At 36.0% G+C, this 17965-nt stretch overlaps 1 long non-coding RNA gene across 1 annotated transcript in view; it reads left to right on the top strand.

Moving 5' to 3' along the window:
* Positions 1–17965, top strand: part of LINC02911 (long intergenic non-protein coding RNA 2911) — a 43655-nt gene that overhangs the window by 9887 nt on the left and 15803 nt on the right. The window contains exon 3 of the long non-coding RNA XR_010131456.1: positions 10199–10259. This is a non-coding gene — a long non-coding RNA (long intergenic non-protein coding RNA 2911). The remainder of the gene's footprint in view (positions 1–10198; positions 10260–17965) is intronic.

The raw sequence follows: 17965 nt of genomic DNA, 5'->3' as shown, positions 1-17965 counted from the left end.
GAAAGTTGCACAACACTGACATCTGCTGCTTGTATGCAGTTTGAGATTGTACCAGGTCAGAAAGAGTAAATGTAGTAAAACTAAATGTTTGAAAATGTTGGGCAAATGTACACACACACACACACACACACACAGAGGTGGGTGCACACAGCTCCTCTACAGCCTTTGGTCTTGTACTTCTGATTTTTCAATAACATACAAGAATAGAAGGCTAATTTCAACATGATGTTTTCTTACTGTCAATATTTGCCAATTGGACAAGGTGTTCACATGATGGAAGATGAAGTTTCTGCTTGGCTTTAGAGGAAAAACAATTGACAAAAACCTAGATCAATGTTTTCACTTAGCAAATATTAATACAAGGCATAGAAATAAATGAAAAAAGGTATCAACTTTCATCATAAAAGCAGCTTAATAATGGTGATTTTGTGTCTGACATATAATATTTGCATAGTAATTTACCATTTCTAAAGCATTTTAAGATGTCTTTTCACATTTCCTCAGTCATTCAACCATTTATTCACTATATAATGAGTGCCTACTTTATGTGAGTCATTAGTCTAGGCTGCAAGGATTCTCTTGGTCCTGGCAGGGTAATTAAGGAAGAGTACAGCGTAACACTTAACCAAGTATGCATTGGATTCAGACTTTACTGCTCTAAGTGTCCATGCCCTTGTGTGTAAAATGGCCAGTGATAATAACAATGCCTATCGCATCGAAATGTTGCGAAGATTAAGTGAAGATAATACATGTAGAACATTCACTACAATGCCTAGTACATCACAAAGTACTTATGGAACCATGACTTTAGGTATCCCAATTTTTAATGTAGGAAACAAAAGATTTTCAGCTTGACAATGTTTCATGATGACAAAGTAAAAAATGGGTATGCAGTTCATGAGTTTATGACTGGGATGTCATGAGGGTTAATGGAAAGGGGTAGGTTGAAAAGGCTGGAAAGGAGGGCTGGTCTTATTCTCAAGGAAATCTGGTGTCTAAGAAGTTTTGGCTTCATTGTGTAGGGAGATTTTAAGGGAAAGCTGTTCTCAGAGTAGTGCTTTAGGAATATAGGTTATTGGGGTTAAATAACAGGAAGGAACAGAGACAGAAAGCAGAACCATCAGTTAGGAAGTTCTTACACGCACCCTGGTCTGAATTAATTAGGCCTTGAGACAGACCAGAGATGATGGTGGGATGCAGAGTAGTAGCTTGATGAGGATATTACAGAGAACGAATCTAGATGAGATGTTGGCTGTTGAGTGTTTATTGGTTGTTTCACGGGATGGCTACATTGTCGCCTTTGAGATCTCATTCCTTGGAAACACAGAAGAAAATAATTTTTTCCCCTTTTTTCTGCTTTGCCGTTTATATTGTGTGGAGATCAAATTCTACCCCAGAAAATTCAGTGTGTCCCAGCAACTCATTTATACAGTAAACAATCAGTCTGTGTTCCCTTGGCAGGAAACTGCCAGTGGCCATCAGAACAATCACACATTCTTCCATCTGAGAAAGGCAGCTAGGACAAACTTTGAAAATCTAATATGATTGGTCATATGTCTGGATCCTCTGGGTTTAGAATTCTGAAGTAAAAAATCTCTAAAAGGTGTTTCTAGAAAGTGAAGAGAATTAGATCTTTAAATGTAGTGAAAGTGAAGAGAAAGCAAAGTAAGAATTGGAAACTATTAACCAGCACATGTAATAAATATATGCAAAACTGAAAAATCTATAGCAAATACGTATTCTTTTTTATTATGGAAACATTTGTCAATATTTATCATATTACCATAAAGAAAATCTTAAGAAATCCTATAACATACAAACCTTAGAGCAACTCAAACCCAAGGTTACAAATCATTTACAAAAGTATGTAGCCTCATTGTGGATATTTTGGTTATTAAACAAGAAAGATATAAAAAATTGAAATAAATTAAATATTTAACTTATGAAACTAAAGATAACACCAAAACAATCCAAGTAAAATTATTAGATAACTAATGATAGTAACAGGTGAATTTAATAAATTAGAAAACAAAATGCAATTAATAACCAAAAACTTCTTCAGAGCATTAAAATTACCCCCTCTTCCTTGAAAGTCTTTAAAAGAAGAGATGAGAAGAAAGAGAACTACAACTTTTAAAATAAAACAGAAGCTGGAAATATAAATGTTAAGAGATTAGATGCGCTAGAAGAAATATTTTGTGCAACATTATGCCAATACATTTAAAAATGTAGATCAAAATAATAACTTCCTAAGGAGATAAATTGTTAAAATTGGCTCAACAAAGATAAATCGAGGAAGCATCTATACTATTTCAATGACCAGGAAATAAATGTAAATATTTGTCAAAGATCTACTATTTAAAAAGATACCAGGATTATGAATAACTATGTATGTAAATTTGATAACCTAGAGAAAATGAACCAACTTTTTGAATGATGTAACCAAAACTCACACAAAGACAAATAGACTATCTAAATAGGCCCATATCTATAACCAAATTGAATCAATAATTAATAACCTTCTGAAACAGATAGCACCAGACCTGCATGTATTCACTAGTGAATTGAAACAGTTAAGGAAGAAATGCTACTATGTTTTTACAGTTTCTTCCAGGAAATAGAAGGAATATTTCCTAACTCATTCTATGACACCAGCATTAACATGATACCAAAACTAGACAAAAACATTATGAAAAGAGGAAACTAAAGACCAATATCTCTCATAAACATCGATGCAAAAATCTTCAACAAGATATTAGCCAATCATATTTAACAATATAAAGAATTATACACATAGCCAAGTGGGATTTATTCTAGGTATAAAAGTCTAGTTCAACATTGAAAAGTCAATGAATATAATCTATCACATCAATAGGCTAAAGAAGAAAAATTATATAATCAGTTAAATCAAATAAGTAGTTGTGGAAAAAAAATCATTTAACAAAATCCAACACTCATTCATCATGAAAACTCACAGTAAACTAGGAATAAAGGGGAACTTCCTCAACTTCATAAAGAGTTCTACAAAAAAATCAATAGCTAACATCATAATGGTGAGAAAATAAATGGTATCCTTCTAAGATCAGGAACAAGGTAACAATGTCTGCTTTCACCACTCTTATTCAGCATCATATTGGAACCCCCTAGCTAATGCAATAAGACAAGAAAAGGAAATAAAATATATAAATGTTTGGAGAAAGAAATAAAGCCTTCTTTGTTCACAGATGACATAATTGTCTATGTAGAAAATTTCAAAGAATAAATAAATAAGTAAATAGATAAATAAATAACTCCTGGAGCTATTAAGCAATTATAGAAATGTTGCAGGATACAAGGCTATACAAAAGTCAACTGATTTCCTACATACCAGTAAAGAATAGTTGGTATTTGAATTAAAAACACAGTACTATTTACATTAACACTATAAAAGAAAATGAAACACTTAGGTATAAATCCAATAAATTATATACAAGATCTATATGAAGAAAATGACAAAACTTTGATGAAAAAATTAATGAATATTTAAATAAATGAACATATATTGCATGTACATGAATAGGAAGACTTAATATCATCAAGATGTAAGTTCTTCCCAAATTAATCAATATATTCAATACAGTACCAACCAAAGTACCAGCAAATCATTTTATGGTTGTCAACAAGCAGATTATTAAAAAAAGACCGAGAATAGCCAAACAATATTGAAGAAGAACAAAATTTGAGGTCTGAAACTACCCAACTTCAAGGCATGCTATAAAGCTAGAGTAGTCAAGACACTGTGGTATTGGTGAAAACAGAGACAAATATGTTAATATAACAAAATAGAGTACCCAGAAATAGATCTACACAAAGGTAGTCAACTGATCTTTGACAAAAGAGCAAAGGCAATTCAATGAAAAAATAATAGTCTTTTCAACAAATTATGTTGGAACAACTGAACATCACATGCAAAAAAATGAATCTAGATTCAGATCTTACAGTTTTTGCAGAAATCAGTTTCAAATAAATTATAGACCTAAATGTGAACTACAGTACTAAAAAACTCCTAGAAGACAACAAAAAATCTAGGTGACCTTGGGTTTGGCACTGATTTCTTAGTGATCCATAAAACAACATTGTGATCCATCAGTTGTGATCCATCAAAAAAATTGGTAAGTTGGACTTACTTCATTAAAATTAAAAATTGCTCTACAAACACACATCAAGGGAATGAAAAGACAAACTACAGAATGGGAGGAAATAGTTGCAAAAAACATATCTAATAAAGGACTGGTATCCAAAATATAAAGAACTCTTAAGATTCAACAATAAGAAAACAGCCAAATCTAAAAATGAGCAAAAGACCTGAACAGATGTCTCACCAAAAAAGATATGCAGGTAGCAAATGAGCATACAAACAGATGCTTACCATTATAGTTTACTACGAACCTGCAAATTAAAACAATAGTGAGATACCACTGCTCATCTATAAATTAGAATGGCTAGAATCTAAAATACTGACAAATGATAAGGAGGATGTGGAGCAACAAAAGCTCTCATTCATTCCTGGTGGGAATGCAAAATGCTGCAGCCACTTTAGAAGACAGTTTGGCAGTTTTTTCAAAACTCAACATGTTCTTACAATACAATCAGCAACTGCTGTTTTGGATATTTAGCCAAATGAATAGATAATTTATGTCCACACAAAAACCTGTACATTAGTGTCTATATAGCTTTATTTGTAACTGTCAAAACACAGAAATGATCAAGATGTTCTTCAATAAATGAATGAATAAACAAATGAAGGGAAGTCCATACAACGCAATATTACCTTGCAATAAAACGAAATAAGCTACCAAGCTACAAAAAAATGTGCAGGAACATTAATGCATATTGTTAAGTGAAATAAGCCAATCTGAAAAGGCTATGTACTGTATGATTACAACTATGTGACAACCTGGAAAAGGCACAACTATGAGGACAGTCAAAAGATCAGCATTTGCCAGGGGCTTGTGCAGAGGGAGGGGAGGGGAGAATGAAGAGGTGGAGCCCTGAATTTTTAGGGCAGTGAAACTATTCTGTATGATACTATAATGGTGGGTACATATCATTAATACATTTGACAAAACCAGTAGAATGTACAACACCAAGAATGAATCCTAATATGAACCACAAACTTTAGTTAATGATAATATATCAATATTGGCTCTTGAGTTGAAACAAATATACCACAGTAATGCAAGATGTTAATAATAGAGAAAATTGTATTGGGGAGTGAAGGGGCCTATGGGAACTCAATGTACTTTCTCCTCAATTTTTCCCTAAACCTAAAATTGCTCTAAAATGAAGTCTAATAATTTTAATATGTATAAATTATATGTTGTAAAATATATATATATATAATTAATGAATAAAAATTTAAAAATGATACCATGGCTGAATGGTTTTATAGGGCACTCTTTTTGAACGTTTAAGGGCAGCTAACACCTAAATTATCCAGATAATGCAAGAATATTTTCAAGAAGCCAAATCTTCCAAATTCCTTTGAAAAAAAATACCAAAACCGAATAGAAATTACACCCTAAAAGAAAGCCATAACCTAACCTTACTTAAAAATGAAAATGCAAACATCTAATACAACTTTAGCAAAGAAAATACAGCCAAGTATTAAAAGAAAAAAATATATATGTTTAACATTTTATTCTAAAATTTTTAGAAAGGGCCAGTATTTAGAAATTTATTAAGGGGAATTCCACATCAAATATTTTCAGAAAATATACTCTTGGCGATTCACCACGCACATTAACATATTAACAATTTTGCAGTCCTATAGTAAAGCAACCTGGTTTTGGTTTAAACCAGTTTCCCCAAACATACTTGACAAGGGAACACACTGTTACTTTTAGGTATTATCCACTAACATCCCATAAAATACACGGCTCAATGCAGGCATGCTTCTCTCCTTCAAGTTGCATAAGGGGCTGTAGCAGCCTGACTGATGGTCCCAAGATGCCCATGTGCTAATCCCTGCAACCTATGAATATGTTATCTTACATGGCAAAGGGGAATTAAGGTTTTTAATCCACTGACTTCAGACAAGGCAATTATCCTGAATTAACTAGAAGGGTTCAATGCCATTACAAGGCTTTAAAAATGGAAAAGGGAGGCCGAAGAGAGAATCAGAGAAAGGGATATGGAAATAGAAACAGGTCAGAATGATGTGAGAATAACTTGACCTGCCCTTGCTGGCAATGCAGATGGAAGAAGGGACCATGAACCAAGCAATGTGAGCAGACTCTGGAAGATGAAAAAGACAAGAAAGGGATTTCTTGAGAGCCCTTTAGAGTCTCTTCTAAAGACTCCAGAAAGAAATGCATCCCTGCTGACACCTTGATTTCAGCCTGTTGAGATCTATGTTGGACTTCAGAAGTGTAAGATAATAGATTGGTGTTGCTTTAGCCACTGAGGTTGGGGTATTTGTTACAGCAGCAACAGGAAACTAACACACAGACTGTCTGCTTTAATACTTCCTTTAAAAAACCCCTTGCTTATTTTTGGTCTTCTACAATTACCTGTGAAATAAACATACTGGAGGGAAAGTGAGTTGGAATTAGTACCAAGTCAAAATTTTATAATATTTTTACAGTATAATTGTCATGTTCATTATTGTGGCTGTGGTGTAGTAGGAAGAAAACAATATTTGCAGTTTTAATGTTTGTGTAATCTTGAGAACAGCTTTTTTTCAGATTCTGTTTGTTCTTTTATGCTATCTCATGTAGTTATTGTGAGAACTCAGAGTCACTATTCGACAGTACTTGAAAGCAGGGCTTTAGGGTGACCTGCAGGGTTAGAAACCTGGCTGTGGTCCTTGCTGGCTGTGTCATTTTGGGGAATTTCTCTCCTGCTTACCCTGCCTATCTTTCCCCACTCCATTTCTTATTTCCTTTCCTTTTTCATGCAAATTTTGCCAGGGAATACACTCATATGTGTTAAAACCCAATAATGTATTAAAAAATTTCAAACAGTGACACGTCTTTGTCTTAACTTTATCATATATCTGCCTAGTTCCCCCTGCCATCCCCTCCGTGACATGCACCCATAGGTACCCACTGTTCTTAGTTTCTTATGTATATTCCAGACTCATGAAATTGAAGACAAAACATAGAAATTCATATTTTACATAAAAGATGGCATTTTATATACATCATATTGCACTTTTCTTTTTTTGCTTAAAAATGTATCCTGAAGCCCATTCTCTATGTGCACATAGAAGGCTCCTTTATTGTTTTTATTTTTTCCACTTGTGAGATATATCTATATGGATATATTATAATTTGTTTAACCTATTTATGAACACAATACTGTTCCCAGTCTCTTCTATTACAAACAGCGTGGAGGTAAATGGTCTTATACATAAGTAATTTTACATATTTGCAAGTATCAGTAGGAAAATATCCCAGAAGTGGGATTATTGAATTAAAGAGTTTATACATTTGTAATTGGCAGACGTGAGTAAGTTTCTCATCTTCTCTTAGCTGTAGTTTCCTCATTTATAATTTAGGGATAATGATAAACATACTTCATGAAGTGCTGTTGAGGATCTAATGATGTTTCATGTAAAGCACTTAGCATTAAACAAATTTTAACTTCTATTAATATTACTATTAGATTACATCATGTTATAAATTGCAAAGTGCTAAGCATAGCACTTTAAGGTAGAATATTAATGTTATCAAATTCTGTAAGTGCTAACTTGGGGATAGCACATGCAATAATATTTTAATAACTCACCTAATAAGCAGGTAGGAGTTCTTTGCTGTTAGCATATTTATGTTAGTTTTGCTACTAATTTGTTTAAAATGTTCTTTTCCTTTAAAATATGTTAAACACTTTCCCAATTATCCAAATTATGACAAATTGAGTAACAGTTAACTGCTCCAATGGCAAGTTACCCTTCCCTATTAAAATAACTTAAGCTGCATTTTAGCTAAAACAGCCCAAGTTGAAAGTTGTCCAAAGGTGTTATAAGAAAGAATGCAATCCAATATGCTACTGGATGATTTTTATAAACATTAGAGGGGTTGGAAGATGTGTACCCTATTCTGAAAAAGATAAATAGACCAACTGGAAAAAAATCTCAACTCAAATAATTTAACTCTCTCGTTATTAAGATTTCCATGAAATAATTGAAAAGTTGTTAGAATTCATATGAGCAGTACACCTTATACATTTCAACATATTTATTATGTAGGAGATGTCTATTATATATTCATTATTGTTATATGTACTCAAAGATTAATATTTGCCCTTTGGTATCCATATACAGGATAATTTTATGGGCCACAAGTTAGATAAATTCATACAAACAAAATAATAATTGTCTAGCTTTAATTAGCGCCTTACAAAACTTTCAATTAAGGGATTTAATTTGAATATCATAAAAAGAAACTATGGCATTTTGGAATATACTAGGTCAGGATTTAAGAGGCCTCTTTGATTTCAGCTCTGATTCCAAAGAAAGGACATAAACAGTACTGGTAGGATATGAGGGCATCTTTTGGAGCTCAAGGGCAAGAATTACAGTTGGTTTTCACGAGGGTCTGTAAACAGTTTAGTTCATAGCTCCATTCTGCAGATTTGATGGGTCCTGCTCTCTGCTTCCTTGACCAGCTTTTTTTCAATCTAATGGGTTTTAACTGGATTGTACTTTGATATAATTGCTACTCCAAAAGGGTAGCTTCCTAGCTACCTTGAGCTTCTTCTAAAATTTCCAGGAAAAAACTTTTAAAAATTCAGGACAAAAGAGAATTGTATAGTGAAAAGAATATTGGACCAGAGAGTAGTCAGCAATCCAGGATTCCAAACTTTCTCAACCATGATCTTGCTATGTGAGTAGGAAAAAACTGTGTAAGTACTCTAAGTCTTCTTTGTTCTGCCCATTTGCAGGAACATTTATTCCCCAAATCTATCTCAAATATGCCTGCACTCTCTTTTCCAAGTACTGGAACCTTAGACTTGTCTATTGCAATAGCAGCTCATTTCCTCCCTCTAGCCTGAGCTCACTGTTGGAACATATAGTCAATACAGGGGAGAATGAAAATACAAGCATGTATGCATTTTTTAATCCAAATAATAAGCTTTATGATGATACCTTGGATAAAGATGTGTAATATAGCAGAAGGAAGATGGTAGGTGGTGAGTTGGAACATTCACGTTTACACACATTGAAGTCAAATTTCTTATGTAAAACCTAGTTGACTTGTCTAAGACTCAGCAAGGAGGTCTTGGCTACAGCTATAGATTTGGAAATCAACGGAATGTAGTTGGTGGTAAATCCACAGGAGAGAATGAAATACCCAGGGAGAGTATATACAGAGAGGAGAAAATTCAAGCAAATAATTTCATAAGTGTGATATGCATCCCATCCCCTTCCCCCCTATAGTGCCCCCCACAAAAAAAAAGCCTCAATCAAACAAACAAAAACCGAGCCTGGCACAGTTGTTTCCATGCAGTTGGTTTATTTTGGGAAGTGTTCTCAAAGAACAAGAGTGGGGCATTTTTGGAGTGGAAGGAAAGGATGAAAAGCTAAGTAAAGGTGATTATCAAGCTCTTCACTGTTGTGAACAACTGGAGTGGATCCCTTAGAGATTCACAGAGAAGCCATGAGGAATGCACCTCAGAGGGGAGGTTTATCTTCCCACCAGCTTCTGTCCCTCACTGGATAAGGGTGGCCTTGCGGGGTGTCAACTCCCTCATACTTTCAAGTTTTCTAAAGTCAGAATGACTCTGAAAGTTTCCTGCAGGCATCCTATACAATGATGGCAGACAGCCCTGGACTTCTCTTTTGTTTGTCCATTCATTCATTTCATTGTTTTTCATTGACTATACACTTATTTTAAATGTGTGCCAGGCACTAGGAAGTGGTTAAAAGTTAGAGCTCTTTCCTTGATATCCAATAAGGATGGGTCAACACAGGCATGGAGAAATCAAGAGGAGGTGGAAGAAGCAGAGAGCTTCACATCTGGTGGCCATTAACCCAACTTTTACAGCCACACATACCCTGAATCTCCTTTCCATTTTACCATCCACTCTTAATTACTTTCAGTTATTCCTGTTGAGGTCAGGGGAGGGGGTGGGAGGGGTGAATTTTAAAAGGGGTTTGGCTATTACCAGCTGTTTTCTTGGAGTGATTAACGAGTCTCTTCCATCTTTGTTATAGTCTGCGTCTGTGTTCCCTGGACAACTCCATTCCAGTGCAAGATTCTCATGGTTGAATTCATGTAAGTAAAATAAATATTGGTGCAACTTGACTGGAGTAATTATTTATTGGCCTTTTGCTATGTCTCAGGCTATTGTTACTCTTGTTGTAAGTGCCTTAGTTAGAACATTTCATTTACTTTTTTCAATAAACCCATGAAGAAGGTCAATTTGCTGAACCTGCCTGCAGCCTCTGTAAGGACATGCAGGATAAACCTCACGCTCAACCCTTCACCATGAAAGACTCGGCGAAGGTCCAGGTTATCTGTCCCAGTAATTGAACTAGGATAATTAGAGGCAATTGTCATAGAAGGAGAGCCTGGGCAGCAGAGCCTCTAGATTCAGGTCAGTGGCTCGTGGCCAGGTCAGGCCATTTTTAAGAAGTAGCTGGTGGGTGAGAGATAGAGGAGACCAAGAAGCAGAAATGGGAGAGGCCACCCTGAGAGATGAAGGGAGATTCTTCTATTACTGAGAATTTTCATGTCTATAAAACCTGCATGCCCCTATGGCTTTTGTGCTCCAAATGGTTCTTTTACATACATTCCATCTTTCATTTGAGCTAGCTTGAGAGACTTTCTGTTCTTTCCAGCCTTGATTAGAACCCAAGCCTGTATTATTGGAACTCCAGCAGCATTCATAAATGTTTAATCTATATTGTCAGGAGAGAGATAGCTTTGTCTAATGGGAATGGCTAATAGTTAGAGATCAGGTGATGTGTTTTAGTTACAGTACTACCATTTACTTACCTTGCGTCCTTGGGCAAAAACACCCTTTTGGATCTCTGTTTCCTGATCTATAAAGTGGGGATAATATTGCTTACCATATCTCTTTTCTACAAGGAGGATATATGAAAATAATACAAATTAAAGTGACTTAAAAGTTCACAAAGCAATATATAAGTGCAAATCATCATTATTATATTTGGCCAAAATAAAAATATATTCATCATACAGCCTTTTACACTAGTAACATTTCTAAGAGCTGATTAGCACTTGAGTTTCAGCAAAGGTTCTCAGAAGTGCTCTGACTGGCATGGGACCAAGAGGCCATATGCAGGTTTGAAAATTTTTGCAACTTTATGCTTTGTCTCTCCAACTAGATGTTAAGGTTACACTATAATATGTATGTGTATTTGTTTCTTTCTCAGAATCAAGCACAATGTAGATGCTTATAAATATGTGTTGAGGGACTATTTGGATAAAAAGAAAGATGGGTAGGTGTTGTTGTAGGAAACTTTACCATCTGTGGAAATTCAAGGTAAACTTAATTTCTCTGGTTATTATTCTTATTCTAAGGAAACAATAGAAAAAATAGTCTGAGTAGGCATACCTGCCATATGCATGCATATGTATTTCATACATGCTTTTTCACTGGAGCAATGCAAATAAAATCAGTGTTACTAATCCTTCCAGCTGGGTGAGAGTTTTTTTTTAAAGTCTGAACATTCATATGTTCACAGGTATGAATATTTTTAGGATACCCCACACAAGCCTGCTCAGTAGAAAAAATTTTCAAGTGCCTTCTTGGACAGAAGGTGTTCACTTTATTAAGATTTCAATATTTGGAAAGTTATAAATTTAGTGTTATATGAGTCAAACAAACAGAAATCTTAATACAAAAGTGCTCCAAATCTTCATCTGTCCCTTAATGAAAATGAGTAAACTGTGCAGGCATGAGCTTTCTGTTACTAGAGATGTTTGAGCTGTGGCTGAACAATCGTCTAGCAGAGCTAGTTAATGTTTGGGGTAGGAGCAGAAGATGGTCTTGTTTCCTATTGAAGGTCATGACCAACTTACATTCTGGAATCAGACTGCATTTACTAGAGATTGCAATTATACCTGTTGGAAATAATGCTGAGCCTGGAAGGAGTCTATTATCTAGAACACCGTCAGCAAACTATGGCTATGGGTCCCATCTGGCCTCTCGCCTGATTTTGCAAATGAAGTTTTATTAGAATGCAGCCATGCCCATTCATTTCGTTATTGTCTAGGGTTCCTTTTGCCCTACAGTAACAGAGTTGATTAGTTATGACAGAGACTCTTTGATCTGCAAAGCCTAAAATATTTACTATCTGACCCTTTATAGAAAAAGTTTGCCAATTTTTATAAGAAGTAGATGGCAAAGTTTACTGCATACTTCTCAGAAAGTGCATCTTTACTTACTGGGGTTATAAGGTGTATTTGAACTTCTGTATATATTTATTTTTATTACATTTATTTTTAATTTTAGCCAACTCTATGCACTAATTTCTTCATCTCTAGGGTAGTGATATTACGCCACTTGATCTTAGCCAAAAAGCACAGAAACAGTGATAGAGTGGTGATATTATTAATACTCACTTCACTGAGTGGTTGTGAAGATTAAAAGTGAATATTTTGCATAGCGTGAACCTGACCACTACACTGTACTGTGCTGGAACAATATAGAGGGAGATGGGGGTGGATGAGGGTCAGGGATGTCAAGGAAGTTTTGTTGTGGAGGATGTGACTAGAATTGTATTTTTGAAGAGAGGGTGAGGACTCAGATGGTAGTGGAGATACTGTTATCACAGTTACAGGGAGGCTGGCTAAACTGACCTCTAATCTTCCCAGCAAGGAAGTCCTCACCCCCTTACCTAACACTTCTGCCATGTTTTAAAAGACCAGAGAGATTTTTCCCTGCTAATTATTCACTTGACCCAGAGAAGTAAGTGCTTCTCTACTTTCAATCTGTGCTTTCTATCACTAAGATAAACTAGTAATGATTTGCCAATAAGATGCAATTACAGTGCCTGCTGAGGTCAATATTCAATCAGTGGTTCCATTCTGAGTGCTGCTTTGATCAGTTGGTCAAAAATTTCCTTTCTTTAGATTCTTTGTAAACTATGATTAATTGAGAGGTTTAGGGGTTTAAGATTGGAATGTGGTTTCAGTTTTAATCCAACTTGTGAGCCACACTTCAAACTCTGGCCAAATGTGATAGTCTCCCTTGGGAAGCTCCTGCCCACCCTGAGACCAGAGTGGGTACTTCTTCCTATTTCTCCCACCATCTCCTGCCCTTCTTCCAATACAGGTCAGACTCTAAAGAATAGCAAATAAAGTAGAGTATTCTGAAGGTTTTGTAGAAAACTCAGCAAGTCATGTTGATCACTCTCCAGCAAAAACAGCAATTTTTTTTGCTTTTTCAATTCTTTTCTGGTTTCTCATCTGCTTGGTCACCTTTTTCTCCTTTCTGTTTTCCCCATACAGGCTTTTAGACTTTTCTCTATAAGTTAGAATGACTCAGATTCTCCCTCACTTTGGAAATCTTACTCTAAATAACAAAGTCCTTGTAGATAACCGAACAAGGCCATTGACTGTTCCTCAGACACACTTTTTGGGACCACCAGACCAGATAACCACACTAGATCTGCTGATTTATAGGAATATAGCAAAATTTGAATGAGAATAAATCTAAGTTTTTTGGTACTTCATCCCAGAAACCCAAAATGATGGTACTTCGTTGCATCTTGGTGTTCTACTGGGTCATAATTAAAGTAGAATGCCTGAGGTTTTGTGGGCTCCTTTTGCTCTCTCTCCCTCCCCCAATCTCCCTAACTCATCTGAAAGTCTAATTTTAGTTCAAGGATAGAATTTCATCTTTGTTTTCATATGGATTCACATTTACTTAGGATTTATAATCAGAGGCTTCAAGTAGCTGGTGGTAGCCCTTCTGTGTAGCTAAGATTTTATTACTTTATGTATAAAATTTAAATCTTTAATCCTCCTGGTTTTATTTTGGTAATGTGGCATTATATCTTAAATTTAAGATATATCCATAGCTTTTGTCGCAGAAATCTCTCCTATAGGAATCTATCCTAATGAAACAACAGCTGGACTTTAATAAACAAGGATGTTTATCACATTATTTGTCAAGGCAAGTACAAAAACACACACACACATGGATGTACGTTAATGAGGGAGATACTGAATAAAGTCTGGTATAATCCTCTTATGGAACATTAAATGTTTCCTGAAATGGATAAGCCTCTCTCTATTGACCCGGAGGACTGTTGATAACGCATTGGCATGTGAGAAAGGCATCAAATGGCAATAACAGCTCCAAATCCCTGATATCAATTTTTTTTTAATGTGAAAAGATGTGTCTGGGAGTGGTGGCTCACGCCTGTAATCCCAGCACTTTGGGATTTACTTGAGGTCAGGAGTTCGAGATCAGCCTGGCCATCATGGTGAAACCCTGTCTCCGCTAAAAACACAAAAATTATCTGGGTGCAGTGGTGGGCGTCTGTAATCCCAGCTACTCGGGAGGCTGAGGCAGGAGAATTGCTTGAACCCAGGGGGCGGAAGTTGCAGTGAGCCGAGATCCCGCCACTGCAGTCCAGCCTGGGAGACAGAGTGAAACTCTGCCTCAATAAAACAAAACAAAACAAAAAACAAAAAGTTTAAGTAGAAAGACACCAGACTGCTATGTTATTTACTCTTGTTGGGGGTGGAAGTATGATTAACATTTTCTTTACATAGTTTTATATTATTTCACTGGTTTTAAGGATTGTGGTAGACACATGTCAATTTTGTAACTTGACAAAAGATTTCATCTGACAAAAAGATTTTTAAAAATAAAACAAGTAGACAAGTAAAACTGTTATTTCTCTATTTGAAAACTGTGGTGTCAGATATTTTGGGAGCTGCACACATGTACAGAGAACAGTCTGTTGCAGTGTTCTGCTCATAGTCAATTTGGGCGAGAGCTGGGACAATTCAGGAAAGGGAGAGGCTGTTAGGTCCAAATTGGAAGAGGAGAATCCTAGAGCTATTAGTCTTGGATTGTGGTGACTTTACCTTTATTTCTCCTGAGATAGATTCTCCCTTGCACCCATTTCCCTGGTGATTCATCTATCACTTAACCCACTGAGGGTTAAGATGGCTCTAACCCAACAGTTTCAGAGCAAATTTTTAACCTCTCTTCCTTCTGCTGCCTTCTGAATTTGTATTATTGCTATACTTTTTAGAGATTAATAAAAGGACTAGCCTTGGTGGGTCCATGACACAGGTTTGAGTTGAGTGTTCTGGTACCATCTATGTGACCTTGGATAAATAGCTACTAATCACAGATTTGTCAGCTATGGAGTGGACACACAGATGCCTTTTTATCGGATCCCACCCAGGACAGTAGTAGGAGGTTTATGTAATGCATAGGGGTTGTAAAATTATTTTATAGTTTTTACAAATTTGGAATTTAACTACTAGTCTCAATTCTCTATGATAATTTATCATAGAAATTATTGATTTGTATGATTACCTTCTTTCTGAAAAAAAAAAGAAAAAGTTACTGCTTTCCCAGATGAGGGTCCCATTGGGAAATAATGTTTGCTTTTTTGTCTTTCTGCCTCTGGTGTTTGTGTAACAGAAGGCAAAGTTCAGAATGGTTGCTGTCAGACAAAACTCTACAGACCTATAGAAGAAAATTTCAGGCCTCTTGCCTATTAGGTGAAGATTAAGTGTTCCCATGGTCTCCTCTATTATAGCAGTCAACAAGCCCATGATAAAAACAAAACCACTAACTCAACAGCTCTGACTTCATTTTTGCTGTATCTATTGTCCACTGGGTAACAACAAGAAAATAATCCCTTTCTGTAATATTTTCAGTTTTTACTTAGATGTGCAATCTGTTTTTTGTTTCTTTGTCCCATCTTTGGTTAAGCATCCTAGCTTATACAATTGCTCCGTCCTTAAAGATAGAGGCATTGCCTTAATAACAGGAATATTCTACATACTAAAATAGCATCTTTGAAAGCACAAGTTCATTTTTAGAATTAATAATCAATGTTAATCTATTATCTTCAGGTGAATAATCACTTATACACATATTCTCTTATTTAATCCTCAAAACAGAGGCTCAGAGCGAGTACCTAACTTGCCCGAGGTCACATTGTTAGTGAGTGACAGAATTAGGGCCTCAGTCATTCTTTTTAGGTGAGCAACCTAAACTATGTTAACACAGAGTTAATGAAATGATCACTGACTGAATTAATAATTCTATCAACTAGACCCAAGGGACAACTACCTTAACCAACATCTACCCCATGTAAGCCAAGAAGACTTCTTTTATCTGGGATTTCTCAGATAAACTAATAGGAATTCCAATGTTTGTTGAGCCTAGTCAATCATGGAACCCTGTTGAAGACCATTTCAGGGGAATAAGTTCTAAAGCACATGCTTTGGGAACAGCTGCTCCAGCTAGAGTCAGACTCTTTTACCAGCTACCCTCTTCCTCCCTCTGTCCTTCAACACTAGAGACCTTTGCTTAGCTCTTGTAACATGCAGCACTTAAATATAGCTTCTTGTTCTCTTTTGGGTGCACAAGTTATTAATTAATTTCAGTTGTAAAGAAATGAGCATTGCCAACTGTCCATTGTGCTTGTGATCTGGTGTTCTTTTGTCAAAAAGCACTGAGGCCTATTGTTCTAACCCTTCCCATGTTCACATTGAATTTCTGATGACAAAGCATATTTATTGTCTTCCATCCAGATTTTAAGTGCTGTTTGTGGGGTTTTGGGCAGTTGCCATTCTGAGGAGGAGCAGAGGAGCATGGCTTTGCCAAAGGTATGCTTGAACAAGGCAGCTAAAAATGACCAGACCTGTCTCCCCTTAGCCTTCTGTGTTTCATGTGGATTTTTCAGCAAACATGCAAATCACGGTTGTTGTAGAAATTGTTCACTGCCTGGATATTAATTTTCTCCCCATAGAAAAAGGAGCTGGGAGATGAATCACTGAGTGGTTACCCAGCACAGAGAATGTTGTCTGCATTCATCTATCTTCCATTCAATCTCCCTTCAGAAAGACATTATGGGTGAGCCCCACTCTTCCGACTGCAAGTATCACCAGTGACAGCTTTGCAAGTGGCCTTAACAGCTTGTCAGGAAACTAATCAATGTAGGTTTTCACAAAGGAATCTACTTGATCAATATCATCAAGGAAGCCCAGACCTAACAAACAGATCACATAAGAGTTTTCATGATCAATAGAAGTTACACAGAAAGTAAATTATTGGGTATATTTCAACGAACGTATTATAAATGCTTCCTGATGATAGCTCTTTCTCTGGGAGCTACAGTAATATACCAAAAGTGATAGAAGAGGCAGTGTGTGCCCTGTCAGACAGACCCCTAGGGACATGTTCTCAACATGAAACATACATACACAATTAGTTGAGAAGATGTAACTCTGGTTTTGAAGGAAAACTGGTTTTAATATTTGTCACCCTACCAGCAAGTAGATTATAAATTTTTGATGAATGGGATTATTTTGGCATCCCAGTACCATGGACATGGGCATATAATAGGCATATCAGTTATATTCTTGCTGAGTTGACCATTATTCCCTACACTTCTCAGAAACTATTGCTACTTCTATGTCATCCCTGCCATTTCCACCCTCTGCGTTTTTCCCCACTGTCCTTGGGGAAACCCCAGTTCTAAATGTTGTAAACTTTCCTAACATATAGTCCATAAGCATGACATTAGAAAATGCTAAAATCTCTGGAAGTAAAACTTAAGGCATAGCTGTACTGTAATAATACATTGAGACATTACCCAATGTTTTTCTTCCTGGTGTTTATGTCTCTATCAAGTATCTTGCCTCATAAAAAATTGTACAACAACTTAGCGGCCTAAATAACTGTAATTTTGTGTCCTCATAATCCTGTGGGTAAGCCTTATAGGCTGGGCTCAGCAATGGGTTTTTCTGCTGGT

This window comes from Gorilla gorilla, chromosome 18 (assembly GCF_029281585.2).
Source record: "Gorilla gorilla gorilla isolate KB3781 chromosome 18, NHGRI_mGorGor1-v2.1_pri, whole genome shotgun sequence".
Classification (NCBI taxonomy): domain Eukaryota; kingdom Metazoa; phylum Chordata; class Mammalia; order Primates; family Hominidae; genus Gorilla; species Gorilla gorilla.
The sequence above is the reverse complement of the archived record's forward strand: the minus strand, read 5'-3'. Positions and strand labels throughout refer to the sequence as shown.